The sequence below is a fragment of the Arachis ipaensis genome, chromosome B09, assembly GCF_000816755.2.
Source record: "Arachis ipaensis cultivar K30076 chromosome B09, Araip1.1, whole genome shotgun sequence".
In the NCBI taxonomy this organism is placed as follows: domain Eukaryota; kingdom Viridiplantae; phylum Streptophyta; class Magnoliopsida; order Fabales; family Fabaceae; genus Arachis; species Arachis ipaensis.
Window position 1 is genome coordinate 31,305,663 of NC_029793.2, and position 14,379 is coordinate 31,320,041.

The window sequence follows — 14,379 nt, forward strand, 5'->3', positions numbered from 1 at the left end:
AGGAGGGGGTTCGAATTATGAGTAGAAGAGAAGTGTTAGTAAATAAATAAATAAATAGAAAAAGATGAAAGAGAGAGTGTATTCGAATTTTAATTAAAAGAAAAGAAAAATGTTTTTGTTTTTATTTTAATTATAAGTTAGAATTCGAATTTTAAGAAAAGAAATAGAATAAAATTAGAATTTAAAATAATTAGTTAATTAAAAAGAATTTTGAAAAAGTGGTTAGTTGTTTTCGAAAATGAGAAGTGAAAAAGTAGTTAGGTGGTTTTGAAAAAGATAAGAAATAGTAAACTTTTAAAATTAAAACAAACAAGTCAAGTGGTTAATTGAAAAAGATTTGAAAATAAATTTTGAAAAGATAAGAATTTAGAAAAAGATTTTGAAATTAAAATTTTAAAAAGATATGATTGAAATTTATTTTGAAAAAGATTTGAAAAGAAATTTAAAAATATTTGATTTTGAAAATTAAAGTTGATGACTTGACTAACAAGAAACTAAAAGATATGATTCTAGAATTTAAAGATTGAACCTTTCTTAACAGGAAAGTAACAAACTTGAAATTTTTGAATCAAAACATTAATTGTTAGTAAAGTTTTCGAAAATATGAAATAAAAATAAGAAAAAGATTTTGAAAATTCATTTAAGAAATTCGAAAATATTAAGAAGAGAAATGAAAAAGATTTGAAAAGATAAAGTTTTTAAATTAAAATTTTGACTTGACTAACAAGGAACAACTAAATTTTAAAATTTTTTTACTAAGTCAACCCAAAATTTCAAAATTTATGAGTAAAATAAGGGAAAGATATTATTTTTTATTTTTTTTTGAATTAATGAAGAGAGAGAAAAATAACAAAATGACATAAAACATAAAAATTTAAGATCAAAATAAATAATGCATGCATGAACACTTTGAATGTCAAGATGAACAGCAAGAACATTTTGAAGATCATGATGAACATCAAGAACATATTTTTAAAAATTTTTAAGAAAAGAAAGACATGCAAGACACCAAACTTAAAAATTTTGTACTAGGGACACTAACAATTCGAAAATGCATATGAAAAACAACAAAAAAACACAAAACAAGAAAATCACAAGATTAAAGAAAGAAAATCATAAAGAACAACTTGAAGATCAAGAAAGAACATATGATGAATTTTCAAAAATTTTAAGAAAAAATTAAAAACATGCAATTGACACCAAACTTAAAATTTGACACAAGACTCAAATAAGAAACACAAAATTTTTTTTTGGTTTTATGATTTTATTAATTTTTTTGTATTTTATTCGAAAATTATTTTGGCAAAAGAAAATAAAAAAATTTTTAATAAGAATTTTAGGATTCATGCAATGTTAGTCTAAAGCTTCGGTCCAAAAGAATTAGACATGGCCAAATGGCCAGCCAAGCTTTAGCATAACAATTACAAACATGTCCTTTCTACAATGGAAAGTGGAAACCTCGGTCCAAAAGATTAGACATGGCTTAACAGCCAGCCAGGCTTCAACATATCTCAAGAAGCTCTAGAATTCATTCTTAAAAATTTTTGAATGATGATTTTCGAAAATACATTTTTTTATTTTTTTCGAAAATAAAAATAAAAAGCTTAAACATAAAATAAAATTACCCAATCTAAGCAACAAGATGAACCGTCAATTGTCCAAACTCGAACAATCCCCGGCAACGGTGCCAAAAACTTGGTGCACGAAAATTGTGATCACACTTTTCACAACTCCGCACAACTAACCAGCAAGTGCACTGGGTCGTCCAAGTAATACCTTATGTGAGTAAGGGTTGATCCCACGGAGATTGTCGGCTTGAAGCAAGCTATGGTCATCTTGTAAATCTTAGTCAGGCGGATTCAAATGGTTATGAGGTTTTGATAATTAAAAGATAAATAAAACATAAAATAAAATAAAGATACTTATATAATTCATTGGTGGGAATTTTAGATAAGCATGTGGAGATGCTTTGTTGTTTTTGAACCTCTGCTTTACTATTATCTTCTTCCAACTATGCGTGCTCCCTTCCATGGCAAGCTGTATGATCCTCTCGGATTAAAAATACCAGGTACAGTTTCTGCACGGCTAATCAACTGTCGGATTTCTCGTCTCGGATGAAAAATACCAAGTACAGCTACCGCACGCCTAATCATCTGTCGGTTTCCGCTAGCGTTGGAATAGGACCCTTGTCCTTTTGCACACTGTCACTGCGCCCAACATTTGCGAGTTTGAAGCTCGTCACAGTCATCCCTTCCCATATCCTACTCGGAATACCACAGACAAGGTTTAGACTTTCCGGATCTCAAGAATGCTGCCAATTGGTTCTAGCCTATACCACGTAGATCCTAATCACACGGACTCGATCCATGGATTAGAGACCCAAGAGAATATACTCTGGCTATCGTCCAATGACTACGTTGAACATCATGTAGATTGCTTGTGGTTGTCAGGCACGCGGATCTTGGCTAAGCGAGTAACGAAGATAGTGGGTGATTGTCACGGGTCACCCCTTCATTCTGACTTAACTGAATTAAGTATGAGAGTATATCTTAGAGAAGAAGTACGCGTGAATTGAAAGAGAAATAATAGTACTTGCATTAATTCATGAAGAACAGCATAGCTCCACACCTTAATCTATGAGGTGTAGAAACTCCACCGTAGAAAATACATAAGAGAAAAAAGTCTAGGCATGGCCGAATGGCCAGCCTCCCAATGTAACATAAAAGTGAAAAGAGGGTTCCAAAGATGATAAAAGATACAATAGTAAAAGTGCTATTTATACTAAACTAGTTACTAGGGATTACAGAAAATAAGTAACTAAGTGCAGATAGTACAGAAATCCACTTCCGGGGCCCACTTGGTGTGTGCTTGGGCTGAAAATTGAAGCTTTTACATGCATAGGCTATTCATGGAGTTAAACTCCAGCATGGATGCTAGTTTGGGCGTTTAACTCCAGTTCTGGTGCCAGTTCTGGCGTTTTACTCCAAAAAAGGGTTTCTGGTGGGCGTTTAGAGGCCAGTTTGGGCCATTAAATCTCGAAAAAAGTATGGACTATTATATATTGATGGAAATCCCAAGATGTCTACTTTTCAACGCAATTGAGAAAGCGCCAATTGGGCTTCTGTAGCTCCAGAAAATCTACTTTGAGTGCAGGAGGGTCAGAATCCAACAGCATCTGCAGTCCTTTCTCAGCCTCTGAATCAGATTTTTGCTCAGGTCCCTCAATTTTAGCCAGAAAATACCATAAATTACAGAAAAACACACAAACTCATAGTAAAGTCCAGAAATATTATTTTTTCATAAAAACTAATAAAAATATAATAAAAACTATGTAAAAACAATGCCAAAAAGGGTATAAATTATCCGCTCATCAAGTCCTCTGTGGTACAAAGCCTCCCCACTTGAAAGGCGGCCCTCTAGGAGTAAAACTCTTCCCTCGGTTCAGTGTGAATGGTCCCCTATAGCTTCCTCTCTTTGCAACTGCCTTCTTCACGCATTCTTCAACAACTCTGCTCTTGTTTACCAACTCCGAGAAAGTCCTGATCTCCATAGGCCCTACTGAACTGTAGATGTCGCTTCGGAGCCCTCCTTCATACTTGATCCATTTCCACTCCTCGAAGTATCTTGGAGCTCCTTGACACATACGGAAAAACCTGAACAGCTCCTCAAACTTGTCTGTATACTCAGATACAGATATAGCACCATGCTTCAGCTACAGTAACTCAAGCTTTTTTGCCGTCTGGCCAAAATTTGGAAAGTACTTCTTGTAGAATTCCACCTGGAAGGCATCCCAGTTGATAGGGTCATCACCCTGGTGCAGGAGACGTTGGGCTCCCTACCACCAATGTGATGCTTCTCCAGTGAGTAGATAAGTAGCAAACTCGACATACTGCTATTCCGGCACCAACTGCGCCTGCAGTGCTCGCTCTATGGCTTGAAACCAAGTGTCAGCTTTAGTCGGATTGGTGGTTCCCTTGAACTTTGGTAGATTGACCTTTAAGACGGTCGCCAACGTCATCGGACCTTGAGTCCCGTTTCCACTATTTCCCTCATTATTATGGTTGTTCATCTGCTGTCCGAGTGCCTCAGCAGTGGCCTGCATAGCAACAGCCATGTTCTGTAATGCGGCCATGAAGTCCACCAGGTTATTCTGGTTGGTTTCCGGCCCTTGAGTGCCGGCACGTCCTCTCCCACGGCCTCGACCACTTCCACGAGGCGCCATCTGGTTCCTATACACACCAAACAATCGATATCAAGTTGATCAGTCTTAATATCGGAAGTCTAGTGCTCAAAGTCCCAAATGCATGCTCATGAACGTTTATGCCAGTTATATCAGTTAGATATCCTAATAGCACATAAACACAGACACAGAGAATGCACAGAAGCATAGTCAGTCCATCCCTCAGGCTCTACAAGAACGAACTGTTCTGATACCATAATGTAACACCCTACTACATAGATTTCCAAGCACAAAGCTCATTTCTAAGCTTTCCAAAACCACTAATCAAGCTCCAATACACATATATACAAGGCCTAAGCCACAATATCACACCCAAACACAATAACTCAATCACTAAATCACAAAATTCCAAGTCTTTAGCTTAGGGTTGAGAATCTCACCTTACCCAAGGATCAAGGAGGCATGGCTAAGCCTTCCCTTCAAGTTAATTAGATCCTATAACACAAAAGAGCTCACAATTTCAACATTTTTGCCCATGAAATTAGAAAATCAAGGCTGGAAGAACAGAAGTGAAACGTGGCTTACCTCTTGCACAACCTTATGGGCTTTGTCAAGCTCAACACCGCAGTTGCGTGGCCACAAACGGTATGTCAATCGGAGCTCCGGATCAAAAGTTATGATCAATGGAAGTTTGGAGTGAAATTTGGGCAAGGGTTTCACATTTCCCCCTCCCTTTCAACGTGTGTGTGGTATTTGAGTGGAAAGATAGAGCTGAGTTCTCTTAATTAAGAGAGGCTTGGCTGGGCCTTTGGGCCCAATATGGGTACGGTTGGCCCGGTTTGGCCCGTTCGGCCCAATCTTGGGCCGATGTCTTAAAAATTAGTGTCAAAATTCTCGTTTTAAATTTCTCTATCACATTAAACCATAAAAATATCATTTTCTCATTTTCTAGAATATATTTTAATTTATGGGTTAATTAGTCATTAATTAACTGGGTTTTACATCTCTCATCTTGAATTTAATGCTTTTGATATATCTGGAAACAATTATTTATCATGGATATTAGATGCTGAAATCCATCTTGATTTAATGGATCTTGGAGATACCATTAAGGCTGAAAATAATACATCCCAGAAGGATAAAGCCAAAGCCATGATTTTCCTTTGTTGTCATCTTGACAAAGGATTGAAAAATGAATATCTCACATTAAAAGATCCTGCAGATCTGTGGAAAGACCTTGAAGAAAGGTACAATCATCAAAAGACGGTGATACTTCCTCAAGCCCGATATGAATGGACGCACTTGCGTCTACAGGATTTTAAATCCATAATTGAATATAATTCTGCAATGTTTCGAATCACCTCACGAATGAAATTATGTGGGGAAAAGATATCTGATAATGATATGTTAGAGAAAACTTTCTCGACCTTCCATGCCTCGAATGTGCTCCTGCAGCAGCAGTATCAAGAAAAAGGATTTAAAAAATCTTCTGTGTTAATTTCTTGCCTTCTTGTTGCTGAACGCAACAATGAGTTGCTCTTAAAGAATCAGAAAGCACGCCCATTTAGTGCCGCTCCATTTCCTGAAGTAAATGCGGCAAATCATTATCCCAGAAGAGGTAAATGGCAAGGTTTTGGCAACAAAAAAATTATGGCAGGAAAATGAATTATGTTTCAGAAGAGAGGATCTCACCAGAAGTGGGATAAAGAAAGCAATATTGGGCAAAATAAATCAACAGAGGATAAGTGTTTCCGTTGTAGTGGAAAAGGCCATTGGTCACGTACCTGTCCTACTGGTCGATCTTTATCAAGCATCTTTGAAAAAGGACGACAAAAGAAAGGAAACGAATTTTGTTTCAAATGATGCTGAAAATTCCACCACTCATTATGATGTATCTGATTTCTTTGAGGATCCTGAAGGAAATATTGGTCATTTGATCAATGACAAAATAGTTTATTATGTGAAATTGTTAAATATCCATGTAAATAAATAATGTAAAGAACTTATTGTTAAGTTTTATTTTCTATATATTTAAGTTTCAAATATGATGTATAATGAAATATTAATGTTTATGAATTTTGAAATCATTAAATGTGTCAACTTTTTAAAATAAAATTTTAGTATATGACATTATGTGTAGTGTTTCTTAGAAAAATAATTCCAGTCAAGAATTCAATTTAACTGTGCATACTACTCATTTTATTATTATTATTTGTCTTTGAAGAAAATGGCAAGGATATATAATGAAGATGTATGCCTTGCGAATAGTGCAAGTTCACACACCATTCTCAAAAGTGGTATATATTTTACCCATCTTGTGCCAAAAGAAGAATATGTTAATACTATTATTAGCTCAGGCAATGTGATAGAAGGCTCCGGAAGAGCTATAATTTTGTTTCCTGGAAGAACAAAATTCATAATAAATAATGCACTATTGTCTACCAAGTCTCTAAGAAACTTGTTGAGTTTTGAAGATATTCGCCGAAATGGATATCATATTGAGACTATGAATGAGGGAAGTCATGAGTACTTATGTATCACAACTCAAGACTCAAATAAAAAGGTTATATTAAAAAAGTTTCCCTCACTTTCATCTGGGTTATATTATACCAAGATTAGTGCAATTGAATCACATGCCACTGTAGTGGGCCCAATCGACCCAACACTTAAATGAACTGAGACTCTTCTTTCTCCCCACTTCAGCAAAGAGCTCGCTGAAAGCACAAACAAGGGAGCGAAGAAAACCAAATTCCCTAACCCTTATGTTACTTCAAATTATCGTATCTCCTTCATCCGAGCTCCGATCGCTGCACCATTTGCGGCCACGCGACCACCGCGTCGAGCTCCACGATTCTACAAGAACAATTTCATATGTAAGACACTTTATTACTCTCAACCTCTCCTTTCCCTAATTTTTTAAAATTATGTAGTGGTGTTGAATTTCTTTGCTTTTTGATGTATTAGGATCCAATTAGCTTGAGAAAAATGTTCACTCTTGCTTATACGAAACTTGGGTAAGGTGAGGATATCATAACTCTATCTAATTTTTGAATTTGTGCATTGGATATTGAGTTTGGGTGTATATGTGTTGTATATTTGTATTAGGTGGTGTGTATGTAATTGGAACTTGAAATTGTGAACATTGGAGGCTTTGGATTGGTGCCAAGGCTTGGTAATTTTGGATAAGTAAGCTGTATGTGTGTCTTTGGTGTTTTGATTTGATTAATATGTGGAAATCGAGGTATGGTTTAGATTTCATGTATTTAATATATAATATTTTGCGAAAACTTAGGCTAGAGGACCATAGGATAGGTTGGAATGATTATGTATGTTGGATGCTTAGCATTATTAACATTGATTGGTAGTATAAATCATGTATGTGTTGGTAATATTGTTGGTAAGTTGGTGATAATGATTGTATATGTATGTGTGGCAAAATAGTGGTGATTTTGTTGATGAAAATATGGAATTTAGGGTAAGGATTGGTAAAAAATGGAGTTTGATGAATTTGTGAGGTGATAAGTGGATAGTAGAGTTATTTGGAGATGTTATAATTGTGTTTGTGGTGAATATATATAATAAAAATGGATATTGAAATTGGTTTAATGAAAATTGAGGTTTTTGAAGTTTAATGAAAATTGGTTTTTGGCTAGATTGCGGCGAGCTATAACTTGGCCTCCGGACTCCCGAATGGTTTCAAACTTATTTTGATAAAAAGTTGGGTTCGTGAAGTCTATTCCGTTCAAAGAACGGATAAAAAATGATTTAAAATGATTAAGTTATGCACGTCGAAAGTTTTGGTTTGGAATAGGAAAATTCTGCAGCTTTCTAACTTAATCAGATTTTTGGGAAAACGTACGCCCACGCGTACGCGTGCCATGGAGTTTTTGACTGACCTCCTTATATGCGTACGCATGATAAGAAGATGCGCGCGCGAGCTGCCTTTTTATACTCCCACGCGTACACGTGAGCCACGCATATGCATGGCCCCTATTCCAGCAAATATAATTTTCTGAGTTTTAAACCTAATTTTAAACTTCTCTATTTTCACTCTTCCAGCCATAAATGATAGTAATAAGCCTGAAAATTAGATGAAGTTTAGAAAAGGGGATAACTTGGAGGTGAAGTAAAGCTGATAAGGTGACAAACTGAATGTGTAATGCTATAAAAGATTATGTATAATATTTGGCTTAAGCATTTAAATGATCTGAGATACGAGATTCCCTAGGTAAAATACCATGCCTTGCCACCATGTGTATCAGGTCGAAACTTGATACTCTGTTGACCCTATATCGTAAGGGTGACCGGGCACGTATAAATTCCTGGGAATGGTACCCCATTGAGCAATTGATATTTATATATGAGAAAAAGCTATGCATAGACTCTTGGGGATGCGCGACGAGGGACAGTCTAAGGGTTTAGCAAATCGGACATGTCAGGTTAGCTTGATAACCGACAGATTAGACTCATCAGCCATAGGTTAGGCATGCATCATGTGCATATTACTTGAATTACTTGTTTATGCATTAACTGGGTGTGCCTAAATGTACTTGCTATGTTAAGTATATTCGTTACCTGCAGTACTTGTAACCTTCTTGTGCTTGCCTTTATCTGCTTATTTGTCTGTGATATGTTGTCGGAGATGGAGGTATGGAGGAAAGGTGGTAAGACTTATATTCAAGATTAAGTTAGACTTAGATACTCTTAGAAATCCACCTTTTATGGTTTCTGTTTAATACTTTAGGCTTTGTAATCTGAGTGTCGGCATTCTAGGATTGCCTCTGGCATTTCCAGGACCATATATCTTATATGCGCGGCACCTTTACCATGCTGAGAACCCCTGGTTCTCACCCCCATACTATGTTGTTGTTTTTTAGATGCAGGTCGAGAGGCACCTCGTTAGGCGTCTGGGCTTTTGAAGCGAAGTGGTTATCGAGTTACTTTTTGTTGTATAGTTATGTATATATATGTACTTAGCTTTCTCTCCACATGACTTATTCCTTTTGACCCTCTTAGAGGCTTATAGAGAGATATGGTTTTGTTTATGTAAATTTGGGTTTTGGATATGTATATATGTGTAAATATTCTCTGGCCAGCTTTGACTTTGCGAGCTGAGTTAGGAGCTTGTTATTTTGTATCTTTGGCCCTCTATTCCTACTTTTGTTATCTTATACATGATAGCTATAGCTTTCTTAGCACGCAAGTTAACTCATTTTCAGAGTGATGCGCTTTTGTTTCACGGCTTTTATTTCACCTGTTCTTCAAGGCTCCTAGTTTATTGTTCTCTTTCTGCTATTATATGCATGTATATTTTATATTAGAGGTTGTAATACCTCACCACCTCTGTTATACGACTTAAGTGTAAAGGTCTGTGTGGTAGGGTGTTACATTATGGTATTAGAGCAGTTCGTTCCTATAGAGTCTGAGAGATGGACTGACTCTGCTTTTGTGCATTCTCTGTATATGTGTCTATGTGCTATTAGGATATTTGACTGATATATATGGCATAAACATTTGTGAGCATGCATTTGGAACTTAAAGCATTAGACCTGCAATATTAGATTGATCAACTTAATATCACTTGTTTGGTTTGTATAGGGACCAGATGTCGACTTGCGGATGCGGTCGCGGGCGAGGTAGAGGTAAAATAGGCACTGTTAATCCTGGCCTGGCAGGGAATGACCCAATAGACTTTATGGCTTCCCTGGGAAATATGGCTGCAATTATTCAGGCAACAGCGGCACTGGGTAATCAAATAAACCATGTTAACCACGGGAATAATAATGATGAAGAAGGCCCTATGACACTTGCTACATTTCTGAAAGTTCACCCTCCGACCTTCAGGGGAACCTCAAATCCCACTGATGTAGACAATTGGATTCAGGCTATGGAACGTGCATTGTAGGCTCAACATGTCCCTGAAAAGCAATGGGTTGAGTTTGGAACTTATCAGCTGCAAGGCAAGGCTCAGTATTGGTGGCAGGGAACATGATGTATCCTGTAGCCAGATGGTGCTGTGATTCCTTGGGAGATCTTCCGAACAGAGTTCTATAAGAAATACTTTTCTAATTCAGTTAGAAATGCCAAGGAACTTGAATTGATGCAATTAAAGCAAAGCCAAATGACTGTTACTGAATACACCAGCAAGTTTGAGGAGTTATGTCAATTTTCTTGTATCTGTCAAGGTGTGCCTGAAGAATTTGCTGAGTGAAAATGTATTAAGTATGAGGGAGTTCTTCGAAGTGATATTCTGAGTTTTGTTGCACCAATGGAGATCAAAATTTTTTTTGAATTGGTGAATAAGAGTAGGGTGGCTGAGGAATGTGTAAGGAAGGCGGCAGCAGAGAAGAAAAGTCTAAGGGTGCCTTTTCAGAGAACTCCAGGGATGAATTTTACGCCAAGGGGCAGAAACTTTAAACGTGGGGGTTTTGTTCCACAGCAGAATTTGGGCCAGGGCAATTTCAGAAGGCCAAATTTTAATGCTAATCAAGGGAGAAGGTATGGAAAGCAGCCACAGTAGAATTTGAACTGTCAAAGATGTGGGAAGTATCATCCAGGAGTTCCATGCAGGTTTGGAATTGGAGTATGCTATTTCTGTGGACAGTTTGGGCACTTGGCCAGTAATTGTCCAGAAAAGAAGAAATATGAGTCTGGTAGGTGCCGGGGAGAGTTTATACCACATCTGCAGCAAGTGCTGAGGGATAAAAAAACATTGATTAGAGGTAATTATGAAATAGCTGGTAAAGTTTTAAATGCCTTATTTGATTCAGGAGCAACACATTCATTTATTGCATTTGAAAAGGCTGATGAATTAGGGCTGAAAATAGTGGTCTTGGGTTATGATTTAAAGGTCTATAATGCTACCCATGAAGCTATGGTGACTAGGTTAGGATGTCCACAAGTTTTGTTCGAGTACAACAACGTGAATTTGTGCATGATTTGATTTGTCTGCCGATGACTGGTCTTGATATCATCTTGCGACTGGATTGGTTATCCAAGAATCATGTTTTGCTTGATTGTTCTGAAAAGTCAGTACATTTTATGCCAGAAGGGTTGGAAGCGTCAGTTGTGGTGAATAGTTACAATTTGAACTCTATGATAGTAAATTGTTCTGGGACTGAATGCCAGGGTATCATGTTATTAACTGCGGGTGTTTCGGGTGATGCTCAAAACTTAGAACATATTCCAGTTGTTAGTGAATTTCCTGAGGTGTTCCTGGACGATATTGAGGAATTCCCACCTAACCGAGAGGTTGAATTCACAATTGAGTTGGTGCCTGGAGCCGGTTCGATTTCGAGTACTCCTTATAGAATGTCACCTTTAAAATGGTCAAATTAAAGACTCAGTTGGAGGATCTATTGGGAAAATGCTTTATCCGCCCAAGTGTTTCTCCGTGGGGAGCGCTAGTGTTACTGGTAAAGAAGAAGGACTGAGGTATGCACTTATGTGTTGACTATTGGCAACTGAATAAGGTTACTATGAAGAATAAATATTCTTTACCTAGAATCGATTACCTAATGGATCAGTTACAAGGTGCCGGTGTGTTCTCTAAGATTGATTTATGATCCGGGTATCATCAGATAAGGGTTAAAGGTGAAGATATTCCGAAAACTACTTTTAAAACACATGATAGTCATTATGAGTATACGGTGATGTCTTTCGGGTTAACCAATGCTCCGGGCAGTATTCATGGATTATATGAAGAGGATTTTCCGGCCGTACCTGGACAAGTTTGTTATTGTCTTTATTGATGATATCCTTGTTTACTCTAAGACTGAAGAAGAGCATGCTGATCACTTGTGAACTGTGCTGCAAATTTTGAAAGACAAGAAGTTATTTGCTAAGTTATCTAAATGCGAGTTCTGGAAGAGTAAGGTGAAGTTTTTTGATCACGTAGTGAGCAAGCAAGGAATAGTTGTGGATCCTTCTAAGGTAGAAGCAGTGATGAATTGGGAGCGACCAACTCTGTGACTGAGATCAGGAGTTTCTTAGGTTTGGCAAGTTACTATCAGAGGTTTATTAAGAGATTTTCACAACTCGCCTTACCTTTAACCAAGCTAACTAGGAAGGATGTGCCTTTTGTCTTGACTCCGAAATGTGAGGAGAGTTTTCTGGCACTAAAGCAAAGGTTGACCACTGCTCCCATACTGGTATTGCCTGAGCCAAATGAACCGTTTGAAGTGTACTACGATGCATCATTAAAGGGTTTGGGGTGCGTTCTGATGCAGCACCAAAATGTCGTAGCATATGCCTCACGGCAATTAAGGCCGCATGAGATGAACTATCCGACTCACGACTTAGAACTTACTGTCATTGTGTTTGCTCTGAAAATCTGGAGACATTATCTCTATGGTGTTAAGTTTCACATTTTCTCATACCATAAGAGTTTGAAGTATCTCTTTGAGCAGAAAGAGTTGAATATGCGTCAGAGGAGGTGGATGGAACTTCTGAAGGACTATGACTTTGACTTAAACTATCACCCTGGAAAAGCAAATGTTGTGGCGGACACTTTAAGTCGGAAGTCTCTATGTGCTGCATGGATGATGTTACGAGAGGAAGAATTGTTAAAGGCGTTCGAAGGTCTGAAGTTGGGGCTAGAGAGGAATCTGGTGTTCTGTGTTTGAGTCAGTTTCAAATTTCAAGTGATTTTAAATCAGAACTTCTGAAGGCTCATCAAGATGATGAAGCGTTACGCAAAGTATTGCTGGCAATTGAGCAAGGAAAGCGGTTGAGAGTGTCAGAAGATAAGAACAGCTTATGGAGGTTCAATGATTGAATTATTGTGCCAGATGTCGGAGATTTATGATAGAGTATCTTAAAAGAAGCTCATAAGAGTGGGTTTTCAATCCACCGGGAAGCACCAAAATGTATCAAGATCTAAAAATGAAGTTCTGGTGGCCAGGAATAAAGAATGATGTGGCGTTGCATGTATCCAAATGTTTAACATGTCAGAAAGTTAAAATTGAGCATCAGAGACCGTCAGGAACCCTTCTGCCTTTAGAGATTCCACAATGGAAATGGGAAAGTATCGCAATGGATTTTGTGATGGGTTTACCTAGGACTCGGATTGGTTATGACGCTATTTGGGTGATTGTGGACCGACTAACAAAATCAGCTCACTTTCTCCCCATCCGGATAAGTTGCACAATGGAAGAATTGGATCGAATGTACATCAAAGAGATCGTAAGATTTCACGGTGTGCCTTCCACCATTATATCCGACAGAGATCCTCATTTCACATCAAGGTTCTGGAGAGCCTTTCATCGTGCATTTAGGACTTAGTCGAGTTTGAGTATTGCATATCACCCTCAAATAGATGGTCAATCAGAGAGAACTATCCAGACCTTGGAGGATATGCTAAGGGCTTGTGTTTTGGACCAGCCGGTGAGCAGGGATTGGTATATGCCACTAGTGGAGTTTGCTTATAACAATAGCTACCATGCGAGCTTCGGAATGGCTCTGTATGAGGCTCTATATGGCAGAAAATGTCAATATCCACTATGTTGGTATGGAGCTGGAGAAAGAAGTTTGTTAGGGCCTGAGATGATAGCTGAAACTACTGAACAGATAAAGAAAATCCGAAACCGAATGCTTATAGCCCAAAGCTGTAAGAAGAGTTATGCGGATCAAAGACGAAAGCCTTTGGAATTTGAAGAAGGAGAGCATGTGTTTCTAAAGGTTACTCCAACCACCGGAGTGGGAAGAGCCATTAAAACAACGAAACTGAATCCCTGTTATATTGGACCGTTTGAGATCCTGAAAAGAATTGGGCCGGTTGCTTATAGGATTGCGTTACCGTCGCATCTTTTGAACCTGCACGACGTGTTTCATGTATCACAGCTTCAGAAGTATACTCCGGTCGCAAGTCATGTTCTGGAACCGGAATTGGTTTAAGTGAGAGAAGATCTGACACTTACAGTAATCTCGGTTAGGATTGATGACACTAGCGTTAAATGATTACGCGGGAAGAAAGTATCACTGATAAAATTAGCTTGGAGTCGAGCTGGTATTGAGGAACATACTTGGGAACTCGAATCAGATATGCGGAATGACTACCCACACCTCTTTTCAGGTAACTAAATTTGAATTTTGAGGGCAAAATTCTTTGTTAGGTGGGTAGGATGTAAACCCCGTTAAATTAGTAAATAATTAATCAATAAATTAAATTTTAATAAAGAAAATTAGAAATGTGAATATTA